The sequence below is a fragment of the Aquarana catesbeiana genome, linkage group LG01 (assembly GCF_042186555.1).
Source record: "Aquarana catesbeiana isolate 2022-GZ linkage group LG01, ASM4218655v1, whole genome shotgun sequence".
Taxonomy (NCBI): Eukaryota; Metazoa; Chordata; class Amphibia; order Anura; family Ranidae; genus Aquarana; species Aquarana catesbeiana.
The window spans coordinates 879,847,802-879,865,561 of record NC_133324.1 but is presented as its reverse complement, the minus strand read 5'-3'; the positions used below and the strand labels follow the sequence as shown (position 1 = coordinate 879,865,561).

Genomic DNA, 17,760 nt, shown 5'->3' with positions numbered 1-17,760 from the left:
AGTGGAGGCGAAGGCGAATGACGACGTTTATGAGATCCTGATCTTCTAGAAGATTTGTGGTGAGAAGAGCGTGACCTCCGCTCAGGACTATCGTCATTGTCATGGCGCTTTGAGGATTTTCAGGACCGCTTTGAAGGAACAGGACTGAAACAAACAAAAGTTTGTTTGTCAGTGGCGCACTCCTTTTTTCTTACTCACGTACAGGTGGTCCACATACCTATTGGATACAAGAGGATCTTGACTATGAGACGAATGGCTCATGGTAAATTATGTGCAGGAGGATCAGCTGTGGGAAGGCGAAGCAAGAAACAAAAGAAATATATAGAGTCTAATTGCAAAAATGAATTAAGTAAGGCTACTGCATTGGAAACAGGATAAAAAGCGTAACACATACCTGACTTGCTGAAGTATTTTGGACTGCAGGGCCCACACTTGTTATGCAGAGCAGCCCTGAGCCCAATCTGGAACAAGAATTTAAAGACAAAAGGGAGGGAAATCTTAATTAGAATCACCTACCCTATTACTGGCAAAAAATATAGCATTTTATTATTTTTTTCCCTACCCCAAGATGGCTGCCGAAGCTTCACTAACCTACTGCACCTGCGCACTAGGATCGGGAAGGAAAAATACACACCGCTCTGAGCTCTGGATCATGCCTGCGCACAGAGCCTGAGGGGACGCCATGTCGAGAGAATGGCGGCGCCTTCTCCTGTTCGTACCGCTCCCACAGAGGGAGGGAAGGGATAAAAAAAGGTACAGAGCAGGTGGGGAAACACCCGGGAATCCACCAGACCAAAAAACAGGGATCTGGAAGTGCTAAAAACGGGTCGCCCGGAACGCGCATGCGCGAACCGGGAATAAAAGTTCTTAAAGGGGACAACATTTTTTTTTTTGATATGCACTTAACTCAAACCTTGCAATCTCACTCTAGGAAAGTAAAAAGTACAAAGAAAACCTGACCTGACCAAGGGAAAAGGAAGCTGATCCTCGCGCCGTATCCACCAGCACTCATTTTTATTAGTTGAAAATTCAGCAGACTGCGTTCCTATGAGGAAACTCTGCAAGACCCCAAAAGATCCTCAGAAGGGGTTCCCAGTCTTATCAGCGCTAATAGCGGCCAAGAACAGGGACTGCGCAAGGGAGAGGCTTAACCCGGCGGGCGCTGCCGACTGCAGAGGTATGGACATACTGCTACTCTTCACCAGTCAAGAGGTATGAGGAAATAAAGGAGAATGTTGGGGGAGGGGCTAAGCTCTTTAATTTATGCTATTTACTAGTCCTGAAGGGGGAGTAGAGGCGGAGCTCTATCACAGGTATGCTGCCATGGAGGCACCAGGAAAAGAATTTTAACCGAGAGTCAAAATTTACGTAGAAATGTTCGTACAAATGTTCCTAAAACTTTACCTAAGAACTTTCATTCGAAATTCTATTAATCCATGGCCAGTTTAAAGCGGAGTTCCACCCAAAAAATGGAACTTCCGCTTTAAGTGCAGGTGACCCCCTGACATGCCACATTTGGCATGTCATTTTTTTGAGGGGGGGGGGAAGCGGGTACGCTGTGTGTGGTGTGTGTGTGTTTTTTATTTTTTTTTACAAGCACCCAGCTCCCACTTCCTCCCCTGGCTCTGCGGCACCGGAAGGAGGTTAACCTCTGCCCCCTCCCTCCCTGCAGTCTTCTGGGACACGTCACAGGTCCCAGAAGATTGCCTGGCCAGTCAAAGCGGCTCGCCCGGCTGTAGAGCCACAGCCGGTCACCCACAGTTAGAATGCCGGCGTCCACATCGCTGGACCGTGGGACAGGTGAGTGTCTGATAATTAAAAGTTAGCAGCTACACTTTTTCTAGCTGCTGACTTTTAAATGGGTGGAACTCCGCTTTAACCACTTTCTTCCCGCACTATAGCTGGCTACAGCGCAGGCTTCCAGTGCCAGTATGGCGTCCATAGGTGTCATTCTGTGATCACGCTGTTTGCTCGACACAGGCGGGACACTCTGTGATCATTGAGTCCTTCAGACTCGGCTGATCACAGAACAGGGTCAATCACAGTAGCCCTTTACCATGTGATGATCTGTCAGCCAATAACAGCTGATCACGGAAGTATACGGAAGCCGGTTATTGGCGTTTTTCTTCTCACTTCAGTGTGAGGAGAAAAGAAGAAAGCTATTAACTGGCTTCTGTTACAGAGACATCGGTCCCAAACTGTGCCCACTAGTGCTGCTAATCAGTGCCAACCAGTGCCGCCAATCAATGTCCACCAAGGCCACCTATCAGTGCCGCCTATCAGTGCCACCTAATGAATTCCTATCAGTGCAGCCTAAAAGTGCAGCCTCATCAGCGCACATAAGCGAAGGAGAAAAATTACCTGTTTGCAAAATTTTATAAGAAACTATAAAAAAAGTTTATCAGAGCCCATCAGTGCCAGCTATCAGTGCAGCCTCATTAGTGCCCAACAGTGCCACCTATCAGTGCCCAACAGTGCCACCTATCACTGTCACCTAATCAGTGCCTATTAGTGCCCATCAGTGCAGCCTCATCAGTGCACATGAGTGAGGGAGAAAAATTAGCTATTTGCAAACTTTTATAACAAACTATGAAAAATAATTAGTTTTTTTTTCGCAATTTCCAGTCTTTTATGTTACTTTAGCAAAAAATAAAAACCCAGAGGTGATTAAATACCACCAAAAGAAAGCTCTATTTGGGTAAAAAAAAAAAAGCTAAATATTTAGTTTGGGTACAGTGTTGCATGATCGCGCAATTGTCATTCAAAGACAGCACTGTAAGCTGAAAATTGGCCTGGGCAGGAAGGGGGTATAAGTGCCCAGTAAGCAAGTGGTTAAAGTAAAACTAAAGCTTTGTGTGTTTTTTTTTTTTCCTAAATACCAAACATGTCATACTTACCTGCCCTGTGTAAGGGTTTTGCACAGAGTAGCCCCAATCCTCCTCTTCTTGCATGCTAATCTCAGATCGAATCTGATAAGTTTACTAAAGTCCGAAAATTTGCGTACGACAGAATAAAAATTCAGAAGTGATGTCATGTGTTGTAATGCATTTGTATTGCATTTTCGAACGACAGCTGTACTGATTAAACGAAAATCATACGATCTGGAATCTTACGAAAAATATTATTGTGCATGTCCGATCAAAAAATATCGGATGAACTGTCCTGATCGGCTCTGGAATACTCTGTACTAATGGTCAGATTATCGTATGATTGCTCCGAAATTTTTTTTTTTTTAAACTGCTACTTTAAGAAAAAAAATTGAAAAAAATGTCCTTTAACTAAGTGCACTGTGTTCGGGCGCCGGACTCAGTGCACTATGGGAAGTGCCACGTCAATGCAATCACAAGATTGCAGACACGGCGCTTTATTGGCGGGGATTGGAGCTGCTTTGCGGAGCAATCCATTGCGCCGAGCAGCATTCGCCCGGTGCCCGGCCGGTGCTTTGTTCTCAGTGTGATAACAAAGTCACTTCCGGCGGGCTACAAAAAGATGGCTGCCGTGAGGACTAATCCCCTTGTGTTCAGTGGAGAGGGGAGGCCCCTCCCCCTCTCCACTGAACACATGGAGAAAGCCAGGAACTAGCTACAGACATGGCTAGAGGGAGTGCTGTGCTGCCGGGGACACAGATGTGAGGAGGACCCTGCTGCTCCGTTGATAGGGACACAAATGTAAGGAGGGGCGCCGCTGGGGACACAGATGTAATGAGGGGCTCCGCTGGGGACACAGATGTAAGGAGGGGCTCTGCTGACGGAGACACAGATGTAAGGAGGGGCTCCACTGACGGGGACACAGATGTAAGGAGGGGCTCCGCTGACGGGGAGACAGATGTAAGCAGGGGCTTCGCTGACAGGGACACGGATGTAAGGAGGGGCTCTGCTGACAGGGACACAGATGTAAGGAGGGGCTCTGCTGGGGGCACCTGATGTAAGGAGGGGCTCTGCTGGGGGCACCTAATGTAAGGAGGGACTCTGCTGGGGGCACCTGATGTAAGGAGGGACTCTGCTGGGGGCACCTGATGTAAGGAGGGACTCTGCTGGGGGCACCTGATGGCATCTGGTGGCAGGCGATGTGGCAAGTGACATGCTCAGGGCTCCCACTGATTCTGCATAATGTTGAGTAGAATGATTTCCTTTTATATTACAATGTAATAATAGAAATAATGCACTTCAATCATCCTGACACCATAACAACCATGGTGCCGGGATGATTGAAGTGCTAACACCAGGTGTTTGGAGTATCTTTATCTACTGATTGTTAAACTTTCTAGAATACACATTTCTATTGTTGTGTAGGATCTGTGCCTGCTGTCCCTCTCTCTCTCCCTCCCTCTCCCTCCATCCCTCATTCATCTCAGAGGCTAACCACAACACCTTAGAGCCACGCCCACTATTTCGGTGAAACCACGCCCATTTTCATCAAGTGGGAGGGGTCAAATAGGAAGGGCGGGGTCTGACGCCCCCCCATTCTAAAACTTCACCAGCTGCCACTACATAGGTATTATTTGTTAATCATCCCTCACCTTTGTGGTAGGAAGGTTGTTTTTGCTTGCAATTTCCAGTTCAGAGTTAGCTATGATTAAAACCCTCTGTGGCTGAGATGCGTAAGAGATGCAGGAACCTTTACTGTATGCATTTTTTACAGTCTCTCCTCCCAATTTTTATGATGTCAGGTCTGCTGTTGAAGGTGATATACACAGAGGAAGACATACCAATATCAAAAACAGTCTTCCTACAGTTAACTTTAGGTCCTGAAGATTGGCCAGGTTTGGAAGTAAGCAGAGATGGGTGGCTGATCTGTGCAGAAGAATGTGACATCATCTATTTGAAGCTAGCACATGACCTTCCTTCTGAATAGTGCTATTCGGTTGATCCCTGTAATGTCTGCATTTTGTCTGGTACATTCAGCAAACAGCTCTCAACAATAAACGGAAACTGAAGTGTTGTCTGACCTCTGAAAACAGAGTAGAAGTCAGTCATCCATTCACCAGCACTGTGCTATAGGTATTAAAGCAGAGCTCCAGCCCCCCCCCCCCCTCCAAAAATTAAAAGTCAGCACTGTAGCTACTGACTTTTAAAATTAGGACAAGGACACTTACCTTTCCAGGGATCCTGTGATGTCAGCATCCCAGACGATTTTTCAATCGGCTCTCCAGTGCTGCCACCGCCATTCCTCATAAGGGAAACCAGTAGTGAAGCCTTGCAGCTTCACAGCCGGTTCCCTACTGTGCATGCCCAAAGCGTGCTGCACTTTCTGAATGGCCTGGTGGCGATGGAGGGAGGAGGGGTCCGTTTTACCGGGAGACCACGGTGTGGCGAGGTCTCCCAGAAGTGGGGATGAGTACCTGTCAAAAACAGATACCCACTCCCCCCCGAAGGGTGCCAAATGTGGCAGCAGAGGGGGGGAGGAAGCAAACAAGCGGAGCTTTCGCTTTTGGGTGGCATTCCACTTTAAGGTACATCATATTAGAATTTGTACAAAATATGTCCACCAAGGCAAACATATGCAAACTCTACAGTTAGACACATGGCTGACTCAGTCTGAGGCCTTTTCCTGGTCAAGGTGTGAAAATTTACCAGTCCATTATGTACTTGTGGGCAGGGCCACTTACCCTGCACCTGATAAAAACATGCATGAAGGTAAAAAAGGATGTGTGTAGCAGCCCACCTAATACCTGAGCCCCATCTCAATCCAGCGATGTGCGTGAAAGCTGTGGCTGTCTGGGGAATCCCTCTCCTCATTGACACCTGCTGCAGAAAGTAAAAAATATTGTTTTTCTCTAGTCATCTTCCAGGACAGCACACTTGAGAGAGATGAGAGGCTCCTCCCTACAGGAAACACAATCAATCGACAGCTGTTTTAAGTCCCCACCCTTCAACTTGATCCTCAGTTTTTGATTGTGTTTCTCTCTACACAGCGAAACTGTTTGTTTTTTTTCCAAATGACCCAAAGCCTGGGGCAGGTGGTCTCCCCCTGGGAGCCGGACCACAAGCTTGGGAACCCTTTGGGTCCGGTAGGATATTCTTGTCCTTCCTGGGGGGTCTCCGTATCTTTTCCTCAGGGGAGGCAGCAATTGGAAGAGCCCCCTGAGAGCTGAAGGACCCTGGGTACAGTGGTGTACCCAGAACTTCAGGGGCCATTATCCTGCCTCCTCCCTTACCTGTCCGGGCGTCCATTCAGACAGGGGTGCTGGACGTCGGTTCTTTCCAGGGGGAGCATGTCCCACGACTCTTGGGCCCCTGGCTGCTGGGAAGGGCACCGGCCGACACTGAACAGGGTAGTGCTAATGGCGATGATAGGGTTGAAATAATGACTTAGAGTTCTACTTAAATAAATTGTTTGTGCCTTTTCATTTATCAATCTGTCTCTAGATGGAATTTGGAACTGCTGAATAATCATTACGTGATTATTGATAATAAACTTTTTGTACCTTCACCTCATATGGTAATGCCGATAAGATTGCTGCTTGTAGAGCTGCCTATAAAAGGCCTTTGAAAGAAGTAAAGGGTGCGGTCCTCTTTTGCTCCGGACTGTGACACAGACATATCTGACTCCGTGTCATTATTCTTATAGAAGCAATAATTTGACAAAGCAATATAAACTTAAAGCAACTTATTTAAGAGTTGCCCCTAACATTTTGGCGCCCGAATAGCAGGGACCCACCAAGTTGCTACAAGAGGTGGCTGAGCTACGCTGACGGAACAAAAGGACGGGCATTCCGGGAACCACAGATCGAAAACCTGCGCAGGTAAGAAAAAGCTTTATTTTTCTTATATTCTGTGCTCCCCTGATTTGTGCCTATCCGTTCTGTCAGTTACGGTTCTCCTGGTTTTAAAACACCAGCCTCTGTAGTGGTGAGTCTAGAATTACTGCATATTGTGGTTTATATTGCTGGAATTATTTGTTGTTTGTCTGTCTTGTTGAGAAAGTGAATGAGCCTTGCCTAGGTTGGTATGAATTGAAAGAATATCATCCCAATGAGCAACGGAATGCGCCCTTACCTCGCAAGAGGACTTGGGGGGTCTGACGCTTAAGTTTGATATTCAATTTAATTCATAAACCATAGACGGGTTGAGAGTATAAGCCCTGTCTGCTCCATAAAGCAGGGATAAGAGTGTATGAGAGGGATCCCAGATACGGGGGGGGGGGAATAAGGTCTCCATAAAGTCCGGAGATCTAGTGGGATACCTGGTCACTTCAAGGAATGCTTGTATATGTTGTAGTCGTCAGTCTGGTCATAATATTTGTCAGTTGACTAGCATATAAAGTAATTCGGTTTCAGAAATCTCATCTAGGAGAGGTTTTTAGTATTCTGGCATCCTAGGAGGAAGGCAACGAGGAACTAGTGTAACTTGGTTAAGTGTTTTATATTGTACACTAAGTGTCCCACACGCTACCTAGGCAGGACACACACTGAGTGAAATAAAAAGGGACAGACAAGGAGAGGTGTTAGAGAAGCAATGGATGCGTCAGGTTCAATGCTTAATTAAGGTTTCAAATAGAGCAAAAGAAGGGGGGTGGAAATATAATCCAGATTGTGATGGTTGGGATATGAAAGACAGAAGAACAAAAAATGTTGAAATTTTAAATAATCTTAGTTCAACCATCCCACCCCCATACACTGACATAGAACGTAAACCACACAAGATATATCCAGTACTTGAGGGGAGAATGGGTACCACCAGATTCCTGTGTATTGTTACAATATGTGGATGATTTATTGTTATGCTGCCCTGACAAGGAAACTTGTTTGGCCACCACCCTTAATTTGTTGCGATTTTTAGCAGAAAAGGGTTGCAAGGTTAATAGGAACAAATTGCAAGTGTGCCAGGAAAAAGTTATCTTTTTGGGACATTGTATATCACAGGGCACAAGACATCTTACTAAGGAGAGGGTTCAAGTGATAAAGGGAATGTTAACCCCCACGGAATTTCAAACAATTGCATATGTTTTTAGGTATTGTGTCATATTGTAGACAATGGATACCACACGCTAGCACTTTGATGCAGCCATTATACGATTGTTTGAAAATTGTACCGTATATGCTTACAGAAGTAGCTTATGAGTCGTTTATCACTTTAGATTATACTAAGACATTTAATCTGTACATTGCTGAGATCACTGGACACGCCACAGGTGTTCTGACACAGGCACATGTAAAACAAAGACCAGTCGCTTACTTTTCAGCAGCATTAGATCCAGTATCTAGAGGTTCACCCTCCTGTGTACGGGCGGTAGCTGCAGTGTCAATTATCATAGATAAGTCATCAGAAATTGTCCTAGACAATCCAGTTGTAGTGCACACCACACATGACATACATGCAATCTTGTCTCAGGTACAGCCCAAACACATTTCCATGGCTAGGCAATTAAGGTTACAGTGTACTTTACTTTTACCTCCAAATGTCACTTTTCAGCGCTGTACAACTTTAAATTTGGCCACCTTTTTGCCTCTTCAGTCACCAGATTTGGCAAGGGGGAATAATAGTGCTAATAAGGAAGGAGATGAGGAAACTGACACCCTTCTGTTTAAAGAGGTAGATGAGCACGATTGTTTTCAGCTCATGGAGCAGGAGACAATGGGATTCCCACATGTTACAGATACACCGATTTTAAATGCTCAGCACACTTTATACATAGATGGCAGTAGGTTTGCTGATGACAAAGGTAAATATCACACAGGGTATGCCGTAGTGACTGATACACAGGTGATTGAAGCATAGCCCTTACCAGCCCACATGTCAGCACAAGAAGCAGAATTAAAAGCTTTAGAACAAGCCCTAGAATACTTAAAAGGACGAGAAGGGAATATTTACACTGACTCCGCCTACGCTTATGGTGTAGTGCATGATTATGGCCATATATGGAGGGCTAGAGGTTATCTGACAGCAGCAGGTACACCTGTAAAACATGGAGAAGGGATTAAGAGAGTCCTGAACAATCTTCAAAAGGTTAAACGAGTGGCCATTATGAAGATAGCGGCACACACGAGCGCAAAAACAATTGAGGCAAAAGGAAATGCATTTGCAGATTTGACTGCAAAACAGGCAGCTCTAGGGGAAGGAAGCTCTGAGACCTTAGCAGCAGTAGAGGTGAGTATCCCAGAACCAACATGGCAGCAGCTGAGTAAATTACAGGAGCAAGCAGGAGAGAGCGAGAAAGATAAGTGGGTCAGAATGGGAGCAGCACCAGACCTTGACAATGTATGGAGGGAAGGAGGCAAAATATGCCTACCTGCCTCTCTGTACCCAGCAATGGCAGCGGCAGTTCACCTACCTACACATGTTAGTTCCAATTCCATGTATAGGATTGTGAACCAAAGATGGCTCGCTCCTGGATTCAGTAGTACTGCGAAAAACTACTGTGCAGCCTGCCAAATCTGTCTCCTGAATAACCCAGGACAGAGAGTAAAAACCCCACGAAAACACCAGGCCCGGGCCCAATACCCCTTCCAGAGACTGCAAATTGACTACATACAAATGCCCTAGAGCGGCCCCTTTGAGTTTGTCCTCGTGTGTATCGATTTATTCTCAGGTTGGCTGAAAGCTATCCAGTAAAATCAGCTACAGCAAAAGCCACAGCTAAGAAACTGATCACTGAGTTAATACCTAGGTTTGGTCTTCCTGAAACCATAGAATCAGATAGGGGGAACACACTTTACAGGAGAAATCATGCAGAATGTAATGACCATGTTGGGGGTTCAACAAAGTTTTCACACCCCTTACCACCCACAGAGTTCGGGATCAGTGGAGAGAGTAAATGGGACAATAAAGTTAAAAATACAAAAAGCCATGCAAGAGTTAAACAAGCCATGGCCTGAATGTCTGCATTTGGCTTTATTCTCTATAAGGTACACTCCAACAGGAAAAACAGGATTGTCCCCATATGAGATACTTTTTGGGAATGCGCCTAGATTAGGTTTATACTTTCCACAGAGTATGCAATTGCAATGTGACAGTTTAACTGCATATGTGATACAATTACAACAACGTCTAACTAAGATCCACAAAAGTGTGTATTCTTCTCTTCCAGACCCTAATTCAATAGCAGGTACACATACTCTGCTACCAGGGGATTATGTATATGTAAAGAAACACACCAGAAAAACATTGGAACCTAGATTTGAAGGTCCATATCAAGTACTCTTGACCACAGCCACTTCAGTAAAGCTGGAAGGAAAGCCAACCTGGATACACACATCACACTGCAAGAAGCATCCTTAAGAAAACGCCATTATGAAATTTCTGCTTTTCTATTGTGTGTTTAAACTTGCCATTCTACAAGTGTATAGCTGGACTCCTGGTATTCGTGTGATTGAGATGGAGGATACGGCAGATATACGATTGGGTTATAGATGACACAAAGGTTGCGAATGTTTCAGGATATACAATGGACGAGTACATAGTAGTGGGTAATTTCACAGTCAAAGGACATAGGAAGCCGTTGCACATTGATGAAAACATAGGATGGATAAGGGCAGACCCATCATCAAAGGTAGATATAACATTTCAATTAAACGCTAGTATGGGATTTCTTTTAATTATACCAGAAACCATAGATGTCAAAAATTAAAACCCTCTCAGATATGGAGACAGGCCCAAAAACAAGTCTTGGGGCAAATGTATCAGATCTTGGTAGCAGTGTCAGAAGGAGAAAATATATCCGAGGGCATGTTCAGCCTAACGGATATTATTGCAGTTAATCAATCAAGTACCTTTCTCTGTGCCTCCTGGTGGAGGGAAGAGAGACAGGACGGGTGGTATTGGAATGCACAATCCTATGGGTTTCACATACAGATGGAGGAAGAAGTAGTTCCCACATTTGAATCATCAATGCTAATACCCGTGCCCCACACTTGTATCAATGTATCAGTATCACAACAAAAGACAAAAGTCAAATTTAATGTAACTTTTCCTGAAATTCCAAAATGTAGGTACTGACGAGCATGGTATGACACTTTACTGGGACTGTCAGGTACAGGGATGGGAGTTCTAAACTCGATAGAAATAGAAGAAACGAATAATAGATGGAAACATGCAGGAGGACGTATAGCAGATAGTTTTACAATTACAAGTAAATGGCTACCCACAGCTTTTGAAACCCAACTTAAAGAAATACCCTTACTACAGTTTATGGGGGGATTAATAAATTATACAATAACAAGTGAACTCGGGCTGTGGAATCAGACTCAACAATTCATAAATTTGACCCAGTGTTCCTTTAATCTTTTATCCTACCATATACAAATAAACCGGGCTAGAACCGAGCTACAATTAGGAAATTATCACACCTGGATGAAATACTTCAAGGGACTAGATAATGATGGCATATGGTTCCAAGTAGAAGGGAATGAAATAGAATGTGAAGATGGGTGGTGTACGGGCAGGTTTGAGGCTTACAGGGTGGAGAAGATAGTAGAAATGTGCAAATTAGTGGTAATGCCCCTCAACATAAAAAAATGAGTTCTGGTATCCTGAAATCTATGGAAAGTATGTAGATAAGCAGAACAGAACCCATAATCTTGGTCTATGTGGAAGAACGAACAAAGGAATGGTGTGTGGGAGAAGTTCTCCGGTGTATGAACCTTGCCTGTTAAACTATCAGACTAGTATATGCAGGCTCCAGAGAACACCGGTGAATGAAAGTAATAGATTTATTGAAATAGGACCCCAGCACATATGTATTATTACAAGTAGTAACTATACCATGTCAGCATTAAATAGATCAGCTCCCTTTTCAGGATGTATTAAGAATATAAAGTTACTAAAGTGGGATAATGATACATACCTCTTTGAGCCAGATGCAGAAAAAGTATTCTCCTCAATTTATAAAGTATCAAATCTTACTGATACTACACCTTTCGTTATTTCATTAGATCCACTAAGAGAGGTTCTGGAGCAATCAGAAATTTTGAGGCAGTATATTGAAACGCTTGAACACACGTTACAGAATAATTTTATATCCGCTGTAATAGACAAAGGCAGACTCGTACATCTATCCCCCCAGATACAACATGACATAACTCCACAATGGTACGATATTTTTTGGTATGTCTCCCACGGCAACTAGCATATTCAGTTGGTTATTCAGTCCTATGGTAATTATAATATTAACATTAATGATACTCACTGTCACCAATATATGCATATATCGGAGAATACAGAAAAAGATAAAAAGAATAGAAAGGGGCTATTAAGGTAAATTGACATCACCCTTCTCCCGTAAAACTCCTCTTCTTGAATTTTAAGATGTTGGTAATACCTAGGGGGATGGGTTTTTACCCCTCTGACAACCCGCGGTCAGGGATAGTACTCTAGGAAAAGCTGACTAGAACTTGTTCATGAGGACCCAGGGGGAGGGAGAGGATGATGTCAAAGGGGGAAATTGATAGGGTTGAAATAATGACTTAGAGTTCTACTTAAATAAATTGTTTGTGCCTTTTCATTTATCAATCTGTCTCTAGATGGAATTTGGAACTGCTGAATAATCATTACGTGATTATTGATAATAAACTTTTTGTACCTTCACCTCATATGGTAATGCCGATAAGATTACTGCTTGTAGAGCTGCCTATAAAAGGCCTTTGAAAGAAGTAAAGGGTGCGGTCCTCTTTTGCTCCGGACTGTGACACAGACATATCTGACTCCGTGTCATTATTCTTATAGAAGCAATAATTTGACAAAGCAATATAAACTTAAAGCAACTTATTTAAGAGTTGCCCCTAACAGCGACAAGCACCCGCGTCATTTTCAGACTTTGGGAAAATGGTGGCGGCTTTCTTACCCAGGAGAGAAGGCTGAGAGTCAGCAGGAGCAGGCGCTCACATCCTCCTTTCGCTAGGCGAGGAGGCACCAGTTCACTACAGTGGATGTCTGCCTAAACCACCTCAGATGGGAATGAGGAACGTAAGGCATTGCCCCCCCCCTCTCCCATGTGTATATACTGACTGGTACAGTGCAGGACACAGCCTAACCTTGCAGCTCCCTATGGGGACAGCAGGTGGGGGGCACTTTGGCAGCTATCCTCCTTGCGTGTGGACCATAAGGATGGAAAAGCAAGCCCGGTGGCTGTGGCAAAAGGTAAGACGACAGCGATGAGTACTTTCCTTTGCCTTGGGAATTTAGCTGCAAAATCCCCAATTCCAGCCAGATGGTTTCTGGGCATTTGAGATAATCTCCCTTGGGGTCTGGATTCAAATAGCCCAGAAGCTTCTGCTAAAAACACCAGCCGCAGCTCCCTCTTACATCAGAGACGCTGTATGGTGGACAATTGGTGCAGAGGAGCGAGTGTGCTTAAACCACCTCAGATGGGAAAGAGGTAAAGCATTTCTCCCCCTTCCCCATATATATACTGACTGGTGCAGTGCAGGACCTGGGGTCTGGATACAAATAGCCCAGAAGCTACTGCTAAAACCACCAGCCACAGCTCCCTCTTACAGCAGAGACACTGTGGTTATCGCAACAGTAGGTTGCCAGCCTCTCCCTACATGCCCGGTTGTGGTACATTAGTAGGGGTGAATATAGCGAAGGGGGGGGACCTGGTAGATACAAAGAGTTCCTTACAGGCCATGTATACCACTGAACAAGTTATTAATTGTGCAATGGTTGAAGGATTCAGGAGTAAGCTCCCCTGGTCAGCAGGTGCACTAGGTTATCCGGCCCTATTAACCCAGCTGCTAGGAATCTGAAGTTGCTCCAAGATGCTTTAGAGCTGGTTCACACAGGGGCAACACGACTTGTAGGCCGACTCTGTGAGGCAACCTGCACACGACTTCAGCGGCGACTTGCAAAACGACTTCTGTATAGAAGTCAATGCAAGTCGCCTGAAGTCGCCCCAAAAGTAGTACAGGGACCTTTTTCTAAGTCGGAATGACTTGAGTTGCTCCTATTAGAGCGGTTCCATAGTACAGAACAGGACGCGACATGTCAGGCGGCTAAGTCGCCTGACAAGTCGCCCCTGTGTGAACCGGGGCCAAAAGCTGACCTAACTTTCAACGATTGGCAGGGACCAAGCTTCTGTGTGGCACAGTAGGGGTTCCCTTGTGACAGAGCCTCTTTTTGGGGGTTGCTTGCTATGGGTAACTTTTCATAAGCTCCAACTTCCCACTCCACCTTTACACTGTTGTTATATTATAGTGCAGGAGGTAAGAAAAACCTTTTTGTTGGTTTGGGCTACAGTCCACTCAGTGGCAGATCTAAAGGCAATTTACCATAAATCGCTTTCTATATCCTTTAATTGAGGATTTTCTGTGCAAACCTATGCAAGAGCTACATGATTGCTTGTTTAAGGCCTGCAGGTAGCTATTTACCTCCAGGCTAAATTGGTAACTACCTCTTCTAGAAGCTGTCTTAAATTGGTCTCTAGGGCTGGGCTCATTGAGACTTTAGTTGCTGATCAGCCCCACCTGTGTATGAGCTGGATAGTATTTGCTCAGTCTACGGAGGTAAGGTAGGACAACAGCTGCTATAGTAAGGTGTCCAACCATTTTAGGATTTGTTCCTTCACTGGTGGTGATGGGTTAGTATCTACAGCCCAGGCTATGCCTATGAAATAAATAGCCCCTGTTTGGTTATTTCATAAAGGGATACACCATGACTCCTTCTTGGCTGCACACCAGTAGACCTCAGTAGTGAAGGTTTGTCCTTGCTGGGATGTTTTATGGCACAGCAGAAATACACATTGAGATTTGTGACATCTCTGCTCATAAGGGGTATATTGCTGTACATCAGAAATGCACTGCACTGAAGCTTGTTTGGTGTCCTTTATATCCTAAAGGTATTGCTTTGTTTGGCTACAGATCAGAAAAATACAACAGTGAAGGTGGTCTGTACTTTCTGGTTTTGTGCGACACTCTGCTCAGAATTGTTATATTGCTGCACATCAGACCTACACAAGATTGAGGTCTGTCTGTGGGATTTTGTGTCCTGTATTACTGTCTTATTGGTTACTTATCAGAAAGGCATGACTGTTGTATAACAGATGTGTTTAACTCACATAACTTATTACCCCACTTAGATACCTTAATCATATTAACCGAGACCACACCAATGTTTTGGGGTAACAAAGGCCGTAGCAGCCTACTTTATTTAACAAATATAAAACTCTTCAAGTAACATATAAAAAACGTATGAGCAGGGCTGGTGCAAGGATTTTTGACACCCTAGGTGAAACCTCATTTTGCCGCCCCCCCTCACAGCCTCACCAGCGCCCATCAAATACAGTCTCGCCAGCGCCTATCAATGCCACTTCACCAGCGCCCATCAAATACAGCCTCGCCAGCGCCTATCAATGCCGCTTCACCAGCGCCCATCAAATACAGCCTCGCCAGCGCCTATCAATGCCGCTTCACCAGCGCCCATCAAATGCAGCCTCGCCAGCGCCTATCAATGCCGCTTCACCAGCGACCATCAAATGCAGCCTCGCCAGCAACCATCAAATGCAGCCTCGGCAGCGACCATCAATGCCGCTTCACCAGCGACCATCAAATGCAGCCTCGCCAGCGACCATCAATGCCGCTTCACCAGCGCCCATCAAATACAGCCTCACCAGCGCCTATCAATGCCGCTTCACCAGCGGCCATCAAATGCAGCCTCGCCAGCGACCATCAAATGCAGCCTCGCCAGCGACCATCAAATGCAGCCTTAGGGGGGGACATTTGAAGAGCAGATCAGTCAATATAATACATATACACACACATTTTAAAACTACATTTCATTGTCATCACATATACAATCTCTTTAACTCAACAGTTTTTACTTAACACCTGTTCCTCGCTTGCACCAACTCTGCTGTACTGCCTGTGTACCTGCCTGCTGCTTCTGTTCTGTGTCGGTGCGGTGCCTGGTGCCTCTTCCAGTTCCAGCCAGCCCAGGCTCCATCTGTCCCCAAGCCCAGAGAGCCACTGCCACGCCATGCTATATCCCATTCCCATGATGCATCATGCATCCTCCATCCATGTACTCCGCTCCAGTAGTGATGGCCAGGAGAACGTGGGGGGGGAGAGCGTGGGGGGGCGGGAGCCAAGCTGGGGGGCTGTGCTGCTGGCCTGGACACACACAGAAAATGGACAGTGTTGCTGTGCAGAGCGGTCTCGTGAGACATGACATGTCACACTCACAGACTGTTTGACAGTGTCAGGAGGAGAGCGGAGAACGGAGAGGGAGCGGAGAGGGAGGGGGAAGGGGGGGCTGCTGCTGCCTGACACTGTGACACTCATCGATCAGGGAGCGCCCTGGGCGTTGCTGGACAGACATGTGACACTCTCTGGTTGCTCATATCATGATAGAAGAGCAGAGAGGAGGGATTACTGTCTGGAAACACTGTACACATTAGAGCGGCGAGCGGGGGGTTGGCGGGCTGGGTGGCGGCAGCGCTGCTTGACATGGCTCCGTGGAGGACAGACAGTGCAGGAGTAAAATTGCCAGTGGCCGGGCGCCCTAGGCGGCAGTGCGCCCTAGGCGGTGGCCTAATCCGCCTAGTGGTAGCACCGGCCCTGCGTATGAGTAAAAACATCATCTGTTATTATCCCTAGAAAATCTAACGTTGGTCTGAGCAGGAAATTCGTAAACCTCTGTGTTAACCACTTCAGCCCCGGAAGGATTTACCCCCTTCCTGACCAGAGCACTTTTTACAATTTGGCACTGCGTCGCTTTAACTGCTAATTGCGCGGTCATGCAATGCTGTACCCAAACGAAATTTGCGTCCTTTTCTTCCCACAAATAGAGCTTTATTTTGATGGTATTTGATCACCTCTGCCGCTTTTATTTTTTGCGCTATAAACGGAAAAAGACCGAAAATTTTGAAAAAAAATGATATTTTCTACTTTTTGTTATAAAAAAAATCCATTAAAATCAATTTTAGTCATACATTTAGGCCAAAATGTATTCGGCCACATGTCTTTGGTAAAAAAAATGTCAATAAGCGTATATTTATTGGTTTGCGCAAAAGTTATAGCGCCTACAAACTAGGGTACATTTTCTGGAATTTACACAGCTTTTAGTTTATGACTGTCTATGTCATTTCATGAGGTGCTAAAATGGCAGGGCAGTACAAAACCCCCCCAAATGACCCCATTTTGGAAAGTAGACACCCCAAGGAAATTGCTGAGAGGCATGTTGAACCCATTGAATATTTTTTTTTTTTGTCCCAAGTGATTGAATAATGACAAAAAAAAAAAAAAAAAAAAAAATTACAAAAAGTTGTCACTAAATGATATATTGCTCACACAGGCCATGGGCATATGTGGAATTGCACCCCAAAATACATTCAGCTGCTTCTCCTGAGTACGGGGATACCAAATGTGTGGGACTTTTTGGGAGCCCAGCCGCGTACGGGGCCCCGAAAACCAAGCACAGCCTTCAGGATTTCAAAGGGCATACATTTTTGATTTTACTCCTCACTACCTATCACAGTTTTGAAGGCCATAAAATGCCAGGATGGCACAAACCCCCCCCAAATGACCCCATTTTGGAAAGTAGACACCCCAAGCTATTTGCTGAGAGGCATGTTAAGTCCATGGAATATTTTATATTTGGACACAAGTTGCGGGAAAGTGACAATTTTTTTTTTTTTTTCACAAAGTTGTCACTAAATGATATATTGCTCAAACATGCCATGGGCATATGTGGAATTACACCCCAAAATACATTCTGCTGCTTCTCCTGAGTACGGGGATACCACATGTGTGGGACTTTTTGGGAGCCTAGCCGCGTACGGGGCCCCGAAAACCAAGCACCGCCTTCAGGATTTCAAAGGGCATACATT

General features: G+C 45.2%; 1 long non-coding RNA gene across 2 annotated transcripts; it reads left to right on the top strand.

The window, feature by feature from the left end:
• Positions 1-604: 604 nt before the first annotated feature.
• Positions 605-12,596, top strand: LOC141117589 (uncharacterized). Of its 2 annotated transcripts, none has more exons than XR_012237180.1 (3): positions 605-753; positions 932-1,177; positions 10,030-12,596. It is a non-coding gene; the product is annotated as an uncharacterized lncRNA (long non-coding RNA). The 2 variants fall into 2 exon arrangements; XR_012237179.1 differs by having other exon boundaries at positions 932-1,212.
• Positions 12,597-17,760: the final 5,164 nt, after the last annotated feature.